The following is a 13,114-nucleotide window of genomic DNA, read 5'->3' as shown; positions in this document are numbered from 1 at the left end:
AGATCTTCAGGCGTGGGAAGCAGAATCTTCAGGCAGAACTGTACTCGAGAACACACTCCAGGTCAACCACCGAGAAGAATGAAGCAGTAAGCCGGAGCCCAGATAGACCCGGACTCCAGTGCACCTGTAAACAAGGGTCTCTCGGAAGCAGCAGGGGGTCTGGAGGTGAGTTGGCCCTTCTAACTTGTTCCAACCCAGGAGAAAGGCTGGGCCCTTGTTTCCCAGCACTAATCAGTCACTAGATATGACCTTATCTGGAGAAGGAGGCATTATCTAAGACAAAACAGCCCTGTTTAACCCCAAAGGGTCTCAGCTGAGAACTGCCAGCCGCCAACATTCCTGGCAGTTGACGGACTACCCTCATGGAAGGGGCAGGCAGTGGGTCACGGCTCGGGCTTTCTGGCCCACTGTCTGCATGCCCAGGGTGGTGCTTCACCCCTTCATTACTCAGTCCACAGAACTTAGGGATTGGGTTTGGGGCTCTCTTATCCTGACGCTAGCTTCTGTGTACCGTATGGGAATTGGTTTTATGTCCCATTGAGATGTCAACACTGCCAGAGGACTTACCCTTACACCCCTGCAAGGTTTATGGAAATGATTCAGAATCAACACGTCACAAGCTATAATGATAAGGGATGAGGGAGCCTCAGTTGAGAAGATGTCTCCGTAAGATCATGTTGTATTCAGGTCTACAGGGCATTTTCTTAATTAGTGACTGATCGGGGAGGGACCGGCCCATTCATGGTGGCACCACCCCTGGGCCACCATGGCAATCCAAGAGGAATAAAAAGTAAGAAACCCCTCATGGTCTCTGCATTAGCTCCTGCCTCTAGGTTCCTACTTGGTTTAAGCTTTAGCCTTGGTTTCTCTCATAGACTGCATACCTCCTCCACCCTGAATTCTTTTTGGTCCTGGTGTTTCATCAAAGCAATAGTAACCCTAACTAAGACAACATATATCCCGAGGCAAGAGCAAGGGGTTTGGAAACTAAACTGCCATTTATGGATGTACCAAACTACATACGTCACACTTAGTTTCGTGAATCTCCTTTCACCATTTATAGCAGGGAATAATTAAAACACATGCTATTTGCTATTTTATATAAGCTCCAAGCTTGCTTGCTATGAGAACCTGGAGGTGGTGCTGTGTGGTTTTTTTTTTTTTTTTTTTTTTTTTTTTTTTTTTGTCAATTTGACACAAGCTAGCTAGGGTCATCTGGGAAGAGGAATTTCAACTGAGAAAACGCCTTTATCAGACTGATTTGTGGGGGCATTTTCTTTCTTCTTGATTAATGAATGATTGATGTAGGAGGTCCTAGCCCACTGTGGTGCCACTCCTGAGCAAGCTAAGTAAGCTTTGGAGAGAGAGCAAGCCATTCAGCGGTGTTTCTTCTCGACCTCTGCTTCGTTCCTGCCTCCAGGTACCTGCCTTGATTTCCTGTCTTCAGTACCTGCCTTGATTTCCCTTCGTAACAAATCGACTTTCACTGTAGGATGACAGAAACACTTTTCTCCCACGTTGCTGTTGCTCATGGTGTTTATCACAGCAGCGAAAGCAAACTAGGACAGATGGTAAACTCAAAACGCTGCTGAAAAGAAAAAAGCTAAAACTAGTGTTTCACAATGTTAAATAATAAATGCACACTCATCCAAGGTAGAAAATACTGGGCTGGTAAGTGAGAAACAGATATTTCTAAATACTTAACGAATATTGATATTATTAGTATATATTGTACTATATAGTATATTATAGTTATAGATATAGAAATTGATATTTCTAAATATTTACAAATATTTCTAAAGAAGTAAGGTAGAAGATTCAATATTAAGAGATAAATTCTCCCATGGAAGGAGTTGTAGAGACTAACTATGGAGCAGAGGCTAAAGGAAGGACAATCCAGAGACTGCTCCACCTGGGAATCCTTCCCATATTCAATCATCAAAACCAGACACTATTGTGGATGCTGGCAAGTGCTGGCTGACAGGAGCCTGATATAGCTGTCTCCTGAGAGGCTCTGACAGTACCCAACTAATACAGAAGTAGAGGCTCACAGCCATCCATTGGACTGAGTACAGGGTCCCCAATGAAGGAGCTAGAGAAAGGACCCAAGGAGCTGAAGGGTTTGCAGCCCCTTAGGACGAACAACAATATGAACTAACTAGTACCCTCAGAGCTCCCAGGGACTAAACCACCAACCAAGGACTATACATGGTGGGACTCATGGCTCCAGCTACATATGTAGCCTAGTTGGTCATCAATGGGAGGAGAGGCCCTTGGCCCTGTGAAGGTTCTATGCCCCAGTGTAGGGGAATGCCAGGGCCAGGAAGTGGGAGAGGGTGGGTTGGTGAGCAGGGGGAGGAGGGAGGGAACAGGGTTTTTGTTTGTTTGTTTGTTTTTGTTTTTATTTTATTTTCAGAGGGGAAACTGGGAAAGGAGATATAATACAACATGTAAATAAAGAAAATATCTAATAAAAATTTTCAAGAAAAAAAAAGAAAAGAAAACACACCTTTAAGGTAAAAAAAAAAAAAAAAAAAAGTGAAAGAGCCGGGTGGCAGTGGCATACGCCTTTAATCCCAGCACTTGGGAGGCAGAGGCAGGCGGATTTCTGAGTTCGAGGCCAGCCTGGTCTACAGAGTGATTTCCAGGACATCCAGGACTACACAGAGAAACCCTGTCTCGAAAAAAACCACAAAAAAAAAAAAGTGAGAAAGATTAATTCTCATCAAATAGATCTGTGAACCCAAAACAGGTCTTGAAAATTGCAAGTCTTTTGGGCAGAAATTGACAAACTGATTCTCAAATACAAATGAAAGCATGAAAGATACACACACAGACACACACACACAAACCCTTGAAAGGCAGAAAGGAAGAAACCTACGCTTCTCATTTTAAAACTTATCACTAGGCCACCTTAATTAAGAGAGCACGGTGCAGCACGGGAAAGCCATATAAATCAATGCAGCAGAACCGAGAGGCTACAAGTAAAGCTTTGCGGTCATAGCGCACTGGTTTTAGGCAAAGGCACTAAGGTAGGACAGAAAGGATAGTTTTTCTGACAGACAGTTGTGGGCCAACTGGATAGCTGAAGGCAAAAACCAAACCAAACCGAGAAAAACTGGACGTACAGGGTAAATTTTCAGGAGAGGAACTGGAGTCCATGCGACAAATTTGTCAAATTTACTTTAAGAAATTGCCAAACTATTCTAAAATGAACTAAAAATGAATCGGAACATAACGTAGGTTTGTAAAAATGAAGAAGAAAACACAAGAGATTTACAAGCTTGGGCTAGACAAGCAGTTGTCAAACAACAGCAAAAAGCATGATTGACCCGAGAGAATTCTGAGGCAGAAATAAGATTTCAGCAAAATTAAAAACAAGCTTCAAATAGATCAGTAGGAAAATGACACGACAGCCACACTCTGGGAGGACACACACCCAGAAGTGATATCTCACGGCGAAAGAAATGTTTTAAGTTTGGGTCCCGTGAACACTGGGTAGCCCTATACATTTACTGATTCGTGCCCCTAAAGCAGGCCAGTGATGTGGCAGATAATTAGATCTCAGAAAACTGTTAAAAATTAGAGGGTTTATTTTGCCTACAGTGAGGGCAGGCATCCAGGGTGGTACGATGGTGCCTGAGCCTCACAAGGGACAGGCTCTCTATCTGAGCTTTGGCTACCCCTCGTCTGTGCCTCTCGTCTGTGCTCCCGCCTTCACACCAACTCCTTTCCTAGCTACAGAGGAGAAGAAACTAGACACGAAGATGACTTCGGCCACTGCTTCTTGGCCTTCTGGATGAGGCCAGCTATAGTATCTGTTTTTAGCAGCCTACTTCCTGAGGCATCCTCTACCTGAGGACAATTGTTTAAGAGGATTTTTGGAGCAGGAAGGTAGGAGAGGAGCTTGCTTGACCCACACTGCACACATAATTCTGGTATTATAGTACCTTGAAAAATAGTATATCCCCTTAGTAGATTTAAAACAAACGTACAAAGATACTGGCCAGCTAAGCCAGCCATGTTAATAGGTATCTCAGAGAAACAATAATCACTGGCCAAGTCATGTCACATGACCATAAAGGATTTTATTTATTTATTTATTTATTTATTTGAGACAGGATCTCACTATGTAGCCTGAGCTGGCCTGGAACATACTATGTAGATCAAGCTGGACTCAAACTCAGATTTGCCTGTCTCTGTCTCCTGAGTGCTGGGATTTTATTTAAGGTATGTGCCATCACACCCTGTGATCTCTCTCTTTCTCCCCCCACCTCTCTCTCTCTCTCTCTCTCTCTCTCTCTCTCTCTCTCTCTCTCTCTCTGTGTGTGTGTGTGTGTGTGTGTGTGTGTGTGTGTGTGTGTGTGCATTCAAAGAGACCAGAAGAGGACATCAGATCCCCTGGAGCTGGAGTTACAGGCAGTTGTGAGTCACCCAATATGGGTACTATAAACCAAACTTGGGTCCTCTGTAAAAGCAGTGCTCTTAACCACTACACCAGGATTCTCAACCCTTGGGTCTCCACCCCTTTGGTGGTAATATATCATACATATATCATGCATATCAGATATTTATACTGCAATTCACTACAGTAGCAAAATTACAGTTAGGAAGGAGCTGTATTAAAGGGTCACAGCATTAGGAAGGCGGAGAACCGCTGCTCTAGCCCCAGAATGACTGTAGGAAATATAGGGCTATATTGTTGCTCCCAGGCTCCTAAGGGTTGAAAAACAATTCTTGCTGTGGTTCTAAACACAAACCCGGCCGGCACTGCTCACACCAGATAGTGATGTCTGGTCACGAGGCGATGAACCAGGATGTGCTTATTATTCACGGTTGCTAATTAAAACGAAAACTAAACAAATCCTCTTGTGAAAGCAGAAGAGTTCTAAAGAAGCTGTCTGTTAGTTGAACAAATGTTCACTGTTCTTCATTATTTTTAGTTCCAAGACAAAAACCCGAAGGCTGGGACATTTGGTACAGTAGAAAAACAGGATTCTCAAGTTAGAAATGGCTGCATTTTGAAGCTTGGTGGCGTCTTGAAGTAACTAACTATGCCTTGGGCAAATGTCAGTGTCGCTCGGCCTTCAGAGGCATGGTGTCAAGCCCCGGCCTGAGTGCTTAGCCCCTTTCCTTGGGATCCACACAGCAGAGAGGCCCAGCTGCCTGCCATGCACTGCCTGGAAGGGTGAGGACTCACTGCTTTTCTTGCCAAAATGAAACAGCTTTCCTGCCACCGTTCCTCACATTTCCCAGGCTGATTATGCTTCTCCAGGGAATTCCTAATTAGAGATCATCCATTCAACATAGATACAAACACACACACTAATTTGGAGAAGGGGGAGGGAAAAAAACAATCTACAAAAAACCAAACCAAAACAAAAAAGCCCCCCAAACAAACGAACCTACAAAAACCAAAAACCAAAAACAACAACAACAAAAAAAAAACCCAATACCAAACCAGAAAAACAACAATAAAGGTAGAAAAATCAAAATTCTAAAAATACTTTTAAAAAAAGCCCTCAAATTGTTGTAATAGTGGAGTAATAGAGTCTCTCTCTCTCTCTCTCTCTCTCTCTCTCTCTCTCTCTCTCACTCTCTTTCTCTCTCTCTTTCTCTCACACACACAGAGTCTATAACTTTTAAGTGGTCTGCAAGTGTCGTAGCTTTTTTCAGTTTCCACTTAGCATTGACTGAATGTAGTTCCAGTCCCCATTTCTGCAAGAAAGCTATGTTCCTGGTGGTTGGTTCTTCCACATAACTGTAGACAGCATTTAGGAAAAACACGCCAACCTCTCCATGTGCTGGCACAGGACAAATGCAGCTTGTCAGACGAAAGTTCGGGTCACCCATAAAAAGGCAGAGGGAGGGACAGGGAGAAATGGCATTGGGGCAGGGGGAGATGAATATAAATATGAGCCTATAATGAGATATAGTCAGGGCTGGTAAGACAGCTCAGCGGGTAAAGGTGCTTGCTGTCAAGCTTGACCATCTGAGTTTGATCCTCAAGTTCCACTAGTGGAAATAAAGCTAAGCCCCAAAGCCTGACCCTCCACATGTTCAGCATCTCTCTCTCTCTCTCTCTCTCTCTCTCTCTCTCTCTCTCTCTCTCTCTCTCACACACACACACACACACACACACACACACACACACACAGAGTCTACAACTTTTAAGTGGTCTGCAAGTGTCGCAGCTTTTTACAGCTTCCATTAGCATTGACTGAATATAGTTCCAGTCCCCATTTCTGCAAGAAAGCTATGTGTCCCAAAGGTGAACTCCAAGGTTGCCATAGAAAGATAGAACAAAAATCTAATATGTCTACCATCTACATCAAAGGCTTCATCATGGCAAACTCACTTGGTGTGTCTAATCTAGTGACAGGCACAAGTCATGCTGATGTCTGCTGGGCTGTTCCAGTCACTGCATGCATCCATAGCTTAGCTATCTCCCAGTGCCTCATTAGCCACTGAGGCTGCAGTTCATCTGTGGGCGCTCTCCTCCACTGTGGGAAAAGGCAGCAAGGGTTGGACGAGGCCATCCCAGAAGTGGTTGCATGGGCCCCTGGGTAGCAAGCAGTGTGATGCTTGGTTAGCAGCAACAGTAGCTCTGCTTGCTAAAACCAACCAGCTGTCAAACACCTGCCTGTTTTCCAGAACATCCCTCAGATCCCAGATTGATAAATTCTATCTGTCTTTCAGTGCCCTGCAAAGATCATAGCAGTTCATTTCTAACCCTTGCTTTGTGCAAAATTCCTCCTAGCTGGAGAGCTGCCTCATTTCACACGTGCTTTAGAAGTTGGCTACAAGCAAAACAAATCAAAGACAGATTCTCTTTTTGTTTTTTCCTTGAGTGTCATCTTCTTGTCTCTGTCTTTCCTTTTTCTCTTACAACCCAAATCCAGGAAAGCAGGTAAAGTCTTGTGCCTCCAAGCACACAGATCAGAGGAAGGTTGGGGCTAACACATCTTCACCACTGGCTCAGGTCTGGCTCCCAATAGCAGCACAAGCTGATATAGTGTAATAAAAGCCCTGCACAGTGAGTACTTGAGCTGTTGGCCACACTGTAGCTAGCCCATAGCACAGAACAGCTGCTCAGGTGTGTCTTCTGGGATACTGGAATACTTTGTATAACATACAGTTTACAACCACAATTGACTGCTCACTTTGTCACAGTGTCTTATTTATTTGCCTGTCTGCCTATCTTCTATCTATCTATCTATCTATCTATCTATCTATCTATCTATCTATCTATCTACCTACCTACCTACCTACCTACCTATCTATCTATCTATCTATCTATCTATCTATCTATCTATCTATCTATCTATCTATCTATCTTTATTCACTTATTTTATTTTAAAGTGTCTCTCTACACAGTCAGGCTGGTGGGGAACTTGCTATATGCAGCCCAACCTGGCTTCCTACTTGAGCTTCTCCTGCCTCTTCAATGCTGGAATAATAGTGGTGGTCTTCATCTACCTAGGCAATATTCACTAAGAGTGTAGGTCCCCATCACATACCTATGCCCTACCCCCAAAGGGATATCCTGTATCCAGGGTAGAGACCCACTTGGACATGATTGACAAGGACCACCAGGTTTGCATAAAGTTCTTAGAATGATGGTCAGGAAAGCCCCAGCATGTATGTTCAGCCTTTTGTTTTTGAGATGGGTAAATCTCACTTTATACCCCAGACTGGCCTAAAACTCACAGAAACCCTGCCTTAACCTGCTACGTGTTAGATTCACAGGTAGGGAGCCACCACACAGGAGTCTGTGTACTGTGTCTTAAAGGGGCTCAGAAGGCTTCTTATTAAACTCAGGGTTTATTTGGCTCACAACCACTTCTGTGAATGTGGCATAGCTCTGGGGCTGCTTCTGTGAGGGAGGAGGTGGGAAGTGAGTCTTTAGATTTTACAGCCGATGCTTTATTGAAGACACTAGGGGTCAGCAGATTCCCAAAAGTTGTGAGTGAAACCAGGAGCCCCGGTGTCCAGGGCGGGGCTCTGGGCGTTGCTGGAGCGATGCCCACAACAGCGATCGTCTCATCACCATTGTAGCCCCTTCCAAATACAAGCCCTGCTCTTAGCAGTAACTTTAACTTTCATTTGGGTCGCTGACGTCCCCCTGCAAAGCCTGGGTGCTCGGAGACGATGATCCGATGGTGGAGTTTGTGGCATGGTCCAAGCTAATTTACATAATACCTCCCACAACATAGCCCAGGCTGCCAGTTCAAAGAAATATGACCTTATTTGGGTTGGGAGAGCCAGGAGATCAAATGGGATGGAGGTGGGAATGAGGATGGGGCAGGGAGTGAAGAGGTGGCTCAGCAGGGGATTAAAGACCAGCACCCATCTTGTGAGGAGGGATATTCAGTTCTCAGTACTCACAAGCACCCATAAAGATTGGGGGATCTAACACCTTCTGGACCCCACAGGCCAGGCACATGCATTCACACATTTATATACATACACACATACACACTTAAATAATCAAACTTAACTAAAAGATTGAATGGGGGAAAGGAAAAAAAATTGCCAAGGACAATAGATTCTCCTGACAGAGTTTCTGGAAGCCTCTACCCCCTCCCCATCTTTTCTTCCAATTGAGATAAGAAACTTTATGCTCTGGAGTCATATGATCAATACTCTGGGGCAACAACCAGGTGTGGCAATGAGGGGTAGCTATAAAATGAAGCTGACTGCAAGAAACACAGCAGGGGCTCTAATAAAAATGATCAAGTTCCGAGTAAAATTCTATTAAATAAAAGAAGAAAACAGATTCTAAATTGTGTGTGTGTGTGTGTGTGTGTGTGTGTGTGTGTCCCTCCCGTGCTGCAAATAGAAGCTAGAGCTTTGCAGAGCTGCATTCTTCCCTTGAGCTTCAGCCACATTCCCAGAAGAGCTTTCTAAAGAATGTTCTAGCTACTTAAAAGCCAAGTCTCTTCACTGTGAAGCCAGGTTGAATATGGATTTTTTTTTTTTCATATTTGCAGTTAGCGGCATCTTACATAACACACTGAGGGGACAAAGCATTTCAAATGGGAAAGCAACTGATCCTCATGTTCAGACGCTGTAAGTTTCATGCCAGACCAACCTGTCCTGAGACACCAAAGCTCTGCAGGCATGCTTAAGAGGACCCAGAATTCACGACTCAGGAGGAGGACATTATATACTGAAGGCCTCTCCTTTCCAGTTACTGTGAAGAGCATATCATTGCTGATTCTCCTTCCGTCCCATGTGCTTATCAGTAGACTTGGGTTTTTGTTTTTTGTTTTTTTTTTTTAAAACATGTTGATCAAAATTACATTCTCTTCTTTTACTAAAACAGGGAGCTGCTGCCACTGCCTCTGGAAAGCAGAGTGGGAGCAGGCCTGCACTTGAGTTGTCTTCTGATGCCCATTGCTTACTCAGCCCGAAGCAGTGCCAGGTCCTCAGAGCTCAAAGGCCTGGGCATTTCCTTCATGTACACAGATGGGTTTCTTTGGAACTCAGCAGAGAATCAGTAAGGGAGCGAAGGGACGGCTAACACAGTCAGCTCTCCACAGCACTGAAGACTGCATCTGTGGATCAACTGCAAATAAAAAACATTTCTGAGAAGTGTCAAGAGTAGGTTTGGTGGCCAAGAGCACTGGTGGCTCTTCCAGAGGACTAGGGTTAGGTCCCAGTGACCATACAGTGGCTTAGAAATCTCCCTGACACTTTTTCTGACCTCCTCCTGCACCATGCATGAACACAACACACATACATAATGAAAGCAAATCATTCATACATATTACATAAATCTTTTAAAAAAAATAAAAACAACAACAACAACAAGACATTTAGGACTTCTAAAATGGTTCGTGGGGACTAAAGGTGCTTACTGCCAATCCTGATGACCTAAAGTCAATCCCCAGGATCCCCTTCATAAGTAGAGACAACTCATTCCTGCGAGCTGTCCTCACATGCTATGACACATACATACAGACATAAATAAATGTCATAACTTTAAAGCGGTGTCTATAGTGCACATGTACAGATCGTAACTTTGTGTTTATTCTCTAAAGAGCTCAGTATACAACCTTTCATCATGTTTGTTCTGTATTTGTTATTATAAGCAATCAACCAAGGGCTCATCATTTGGGGAGCCATACATAATGGGTGGCGTCTATATACTACTTGGGAAATGAGCACCTGTGCATCTTGGTAACCATGGGGAGCCTTGGGATAGTCCCCCGAGGATACCAAAGGATGACATATGACTCCAGGGAACAGGCAAAACTGACGCCACCTCTCAACTTTTCCTTAGTTTATTACATTCTAAAAACTAGCAAATGTCGTGTGATGTGCTATACTTTTGAAGAGGTAGAGTTCCATCTATAAAGGGTAGGGGTGCGAGAGGAAGCCCTCAGTTCAAACTGTGGCAACGCTCTTAGGACTGGGTGACTTTATCTCCATCTGTAAATAGGTGATGGATGAAACCTGTCCTTCAGGTGACTCTTAGGTTTATGTGTAACATGGGTAATGATTTTAGCATTCAAATAGTTGCTAGGACCCTAATCTCAATATTCCCTAGGAGGAAAACATGCTGTGACTTACAAAATCAGAGATGCAGCCAGCTCTTGACGCATTCCCACTGTCTGTATTTATTCCCACCTGTGACCAGATTCCCTCGGTATGATGAAAGCAGGCTGCAAGACCTTGCAAATGCAGTAGTGGCACCAAAGGCCTGTATCTCTGATCTTAGATAAGCCTGAAGATTCTGAGAGTAATTACAGGGTTAATGCCTGTGATTCAGGAAGGATCCACTCCCTAGGAGAGACTTCAAGCAGTCTCAAAGGAGCTACTAGAAACTTAAAGTTATGACCCTCTTCGCTTTTCCTTTGCTGCAGCTTACATCTGTGTGTGATGATGCGTGTGTGTACACTTGGCTGTGTCTGTGTGTGTGTAGAAGCTGGAAGACAACCTTAGGTACCATCCTCAAGAACGATATCCATTTCCTTTGAGTCGAGGTCTCTTGTTGGCCTTCAACTTAATCAATTAGGCTAGACTGGCTGACCAGTGAGCCCAGGATCCTCCTGTCTCTGTCTCCCCAGAGTTGGGATCAAAAGGCTAGTGCCACCTGGCCTGGCACGTTCACAAGGGTTCTGGGGATAAACTCCATGTGTCTGCAAAGCAAGGAATTTATCACCATGTCCTGCTTTCCTTTTTATAAAAATACAGGTTTCTAAGGACTTCAGTCTTCACTCAAGATCAGGTGCCCAGAGGAGAAGTTCAGGACCCACATACACACATCTGTTTCAGGACTCCTGTTCAAGGCAGCAGAACACAGGGTACCCTGGAACAGTTGCAGCAACAGAAGTGATCTCTCCATGCTACCTGGCTAACCCCTTCCTTCTCTCTCTAGCAAAATCATCAGTTTTCCACATTCATAAAGTCTCCCTTTATCATTACATTACATGATGACAGGTGCTTAAGCAGCCATCTTGGACCATAAAGCAGAAACCGGGAAATCAAGGATGAGCGTGAACACAAAGCGAAATCCACAGCGAACACTAAAGCAGAGAAGTCAGCCCTCTCGGAGCTGTCTCAGGTAGCAGACCTCGCACTTCTTCCATATCCCTTCTGAAATATACCTTGGTGAAGCTTTGCCATTTAGAACATCGGTCACTCAAAGTAATAATCCGAGACTGCCAAGCCCACTGTTTGTCCACACTCATCTGAGGTATCAGGGACACATCAGCTGCTTTTAAGATGATGAGTCACTTATAAACTGGGCTTGAGGTCCTCAGTCATCGTACCGCTAAAACCCCACTCACAGCTTACAGGATGAATTCTACCTACATACATTATATTAGAAAGGTCGCCTCTCAGATGTGGAGAGGAATTGGGACTTTTAAAAAAAAAAAAGCTGGACATGAAGCCTCCTTTTTGTTTAGAGAAAACTCATCTATTCAAGACCACTTCTTTTGCCTCCTGTAACTGGCAGAACTAAGAAAATTAAGAAAATGTTTTCCAGCTGCAACAGGGCTACCTTCCTAAGTTTCTACTACAGTTAAGTGATTTTTAGACTCTTATTTCCAGCCTCTTCACCTACAAAATAAAAGCTCACATTATATTTGCAAAAAAAAAAAATATTAATTGATTAAATGAGCTAATGTGTGCAGCTCTCCCAGTACTTGAATGGTGTTTTAGTAATGTACTGGTAAGTTTTGTGTCAATTTGATACAACGTAAAGTCATTTAAGGAAACTGCAACTGAGAAAATGCTCCTTCCAGACTGACCTGTGGGAAAATCTGTGATACTCCGTTCATAACTGTTACCTTCCCCCTCAACTAAGCCTTCAGACCTCTGGCAGCATCTGCTTGGAGGCTACCACCCGGGGAGCTAAGACAAAAGCTCTCTGCAAACTGTCAGTTCTTCTTTGAAGAAGCTGCCTGGAAGCTCACCTACCTAGCCTACTGCCAGAAGACCTTCCTAGCTGCTGGGGACTTTGGCACCTGACCTCTTCTGCAGTGTTTATGTTATGCAAATATCATGTAACCTAGAGATTTGGTTTTGCTTTGGTGTAACTCTAAAAATCCTGGCTTTTTCAAGTAAAGTTGAAGCTGTGATTGGAACTCATCTTGGCTTTGTGATTTTTCTTGCATTTCTAACCCTCTATTTCAAGTCCTTTGTTTCCTCCCCTGAGAGAACCCAGTTCCCGAAACTGTAGGCAGTTTCACATAACTAATAACTGCTGTGGGGTGGGAGGAGTCCCAGCTCATGTGGGTGGTGCCACCCTTGGGCTAGTGGTCCTGACATATGTAAGAAAGCAGGCTGAGCAAGCCATAAGGAGCAAGCCTTAGTAAGCAACACCTTCCACAACCTCTGCATCAGCTCCTGCCTCCAGGCTCCTGCCCTGACTTCCTTTCTGTGATCAGGACATGTCATCTGAAATAAGTCCTTTCTTCCCCAAGTTGATTTTGGTCCTAGTGTTAGATGACATCAATTGAAACCCTAACTAAGCCAAGAAACAATATTTATTTGTTTGTTCTTTTGGTTTTAATTGGTACAAGTGAGAGACTACTTGTAAATTTGTAGAACTGCATTTTTTTTTTTTTTTTTTTTTTTTTTTTTTTTTTTTTTTTTTTTT

General features: G+C 43.8%; 1 protein-coding gene and 1 non-coding gene across 5 annotated transcripts in view; one reads left to right on the top strand and one right to left on the bottom strand.

Moving 5' to 3' along the window:
• Positions 1 to 13,114, bottom strand: part of LOC116092976 (IQCJ-SCHIP1 readthrough transcript protein) — a 764,408-nt gene that overhangs the window by 71,619 nt on the left and 679,675 nt on the right. The window lies entirely within an intron of this gene.
• Positions 3,780 to 3,972, top strand: LOC116094652. The gene has a single exon (XR_004120257.1). It is a non-coding gene; the product is annotated as a U2 spliceosomal RNA (small nuclear RNA).

The sequence above is a fragment of the Mastomys coucha genome, unplaced genomic scaffold (assembly GCF_008632895.1).
Source record: "Mastomys coucha isolate ucsf_1 unplaced genomic scaffold, UCSF_Mcou_1 pScaffold16, whole genome shotgun sequence".
NCBI classification, from domain to species: Eukaryota; Metazoa; Chordata; class Mammalia; order Rodentia; family Muridae; genus Mastomys; species Mastomys coucha.
The sequence above is the reverse complement of the archived record's forward strand: the minus strand, read 5'-3'. Positions and strand labels throughout refer to the sequence as shown.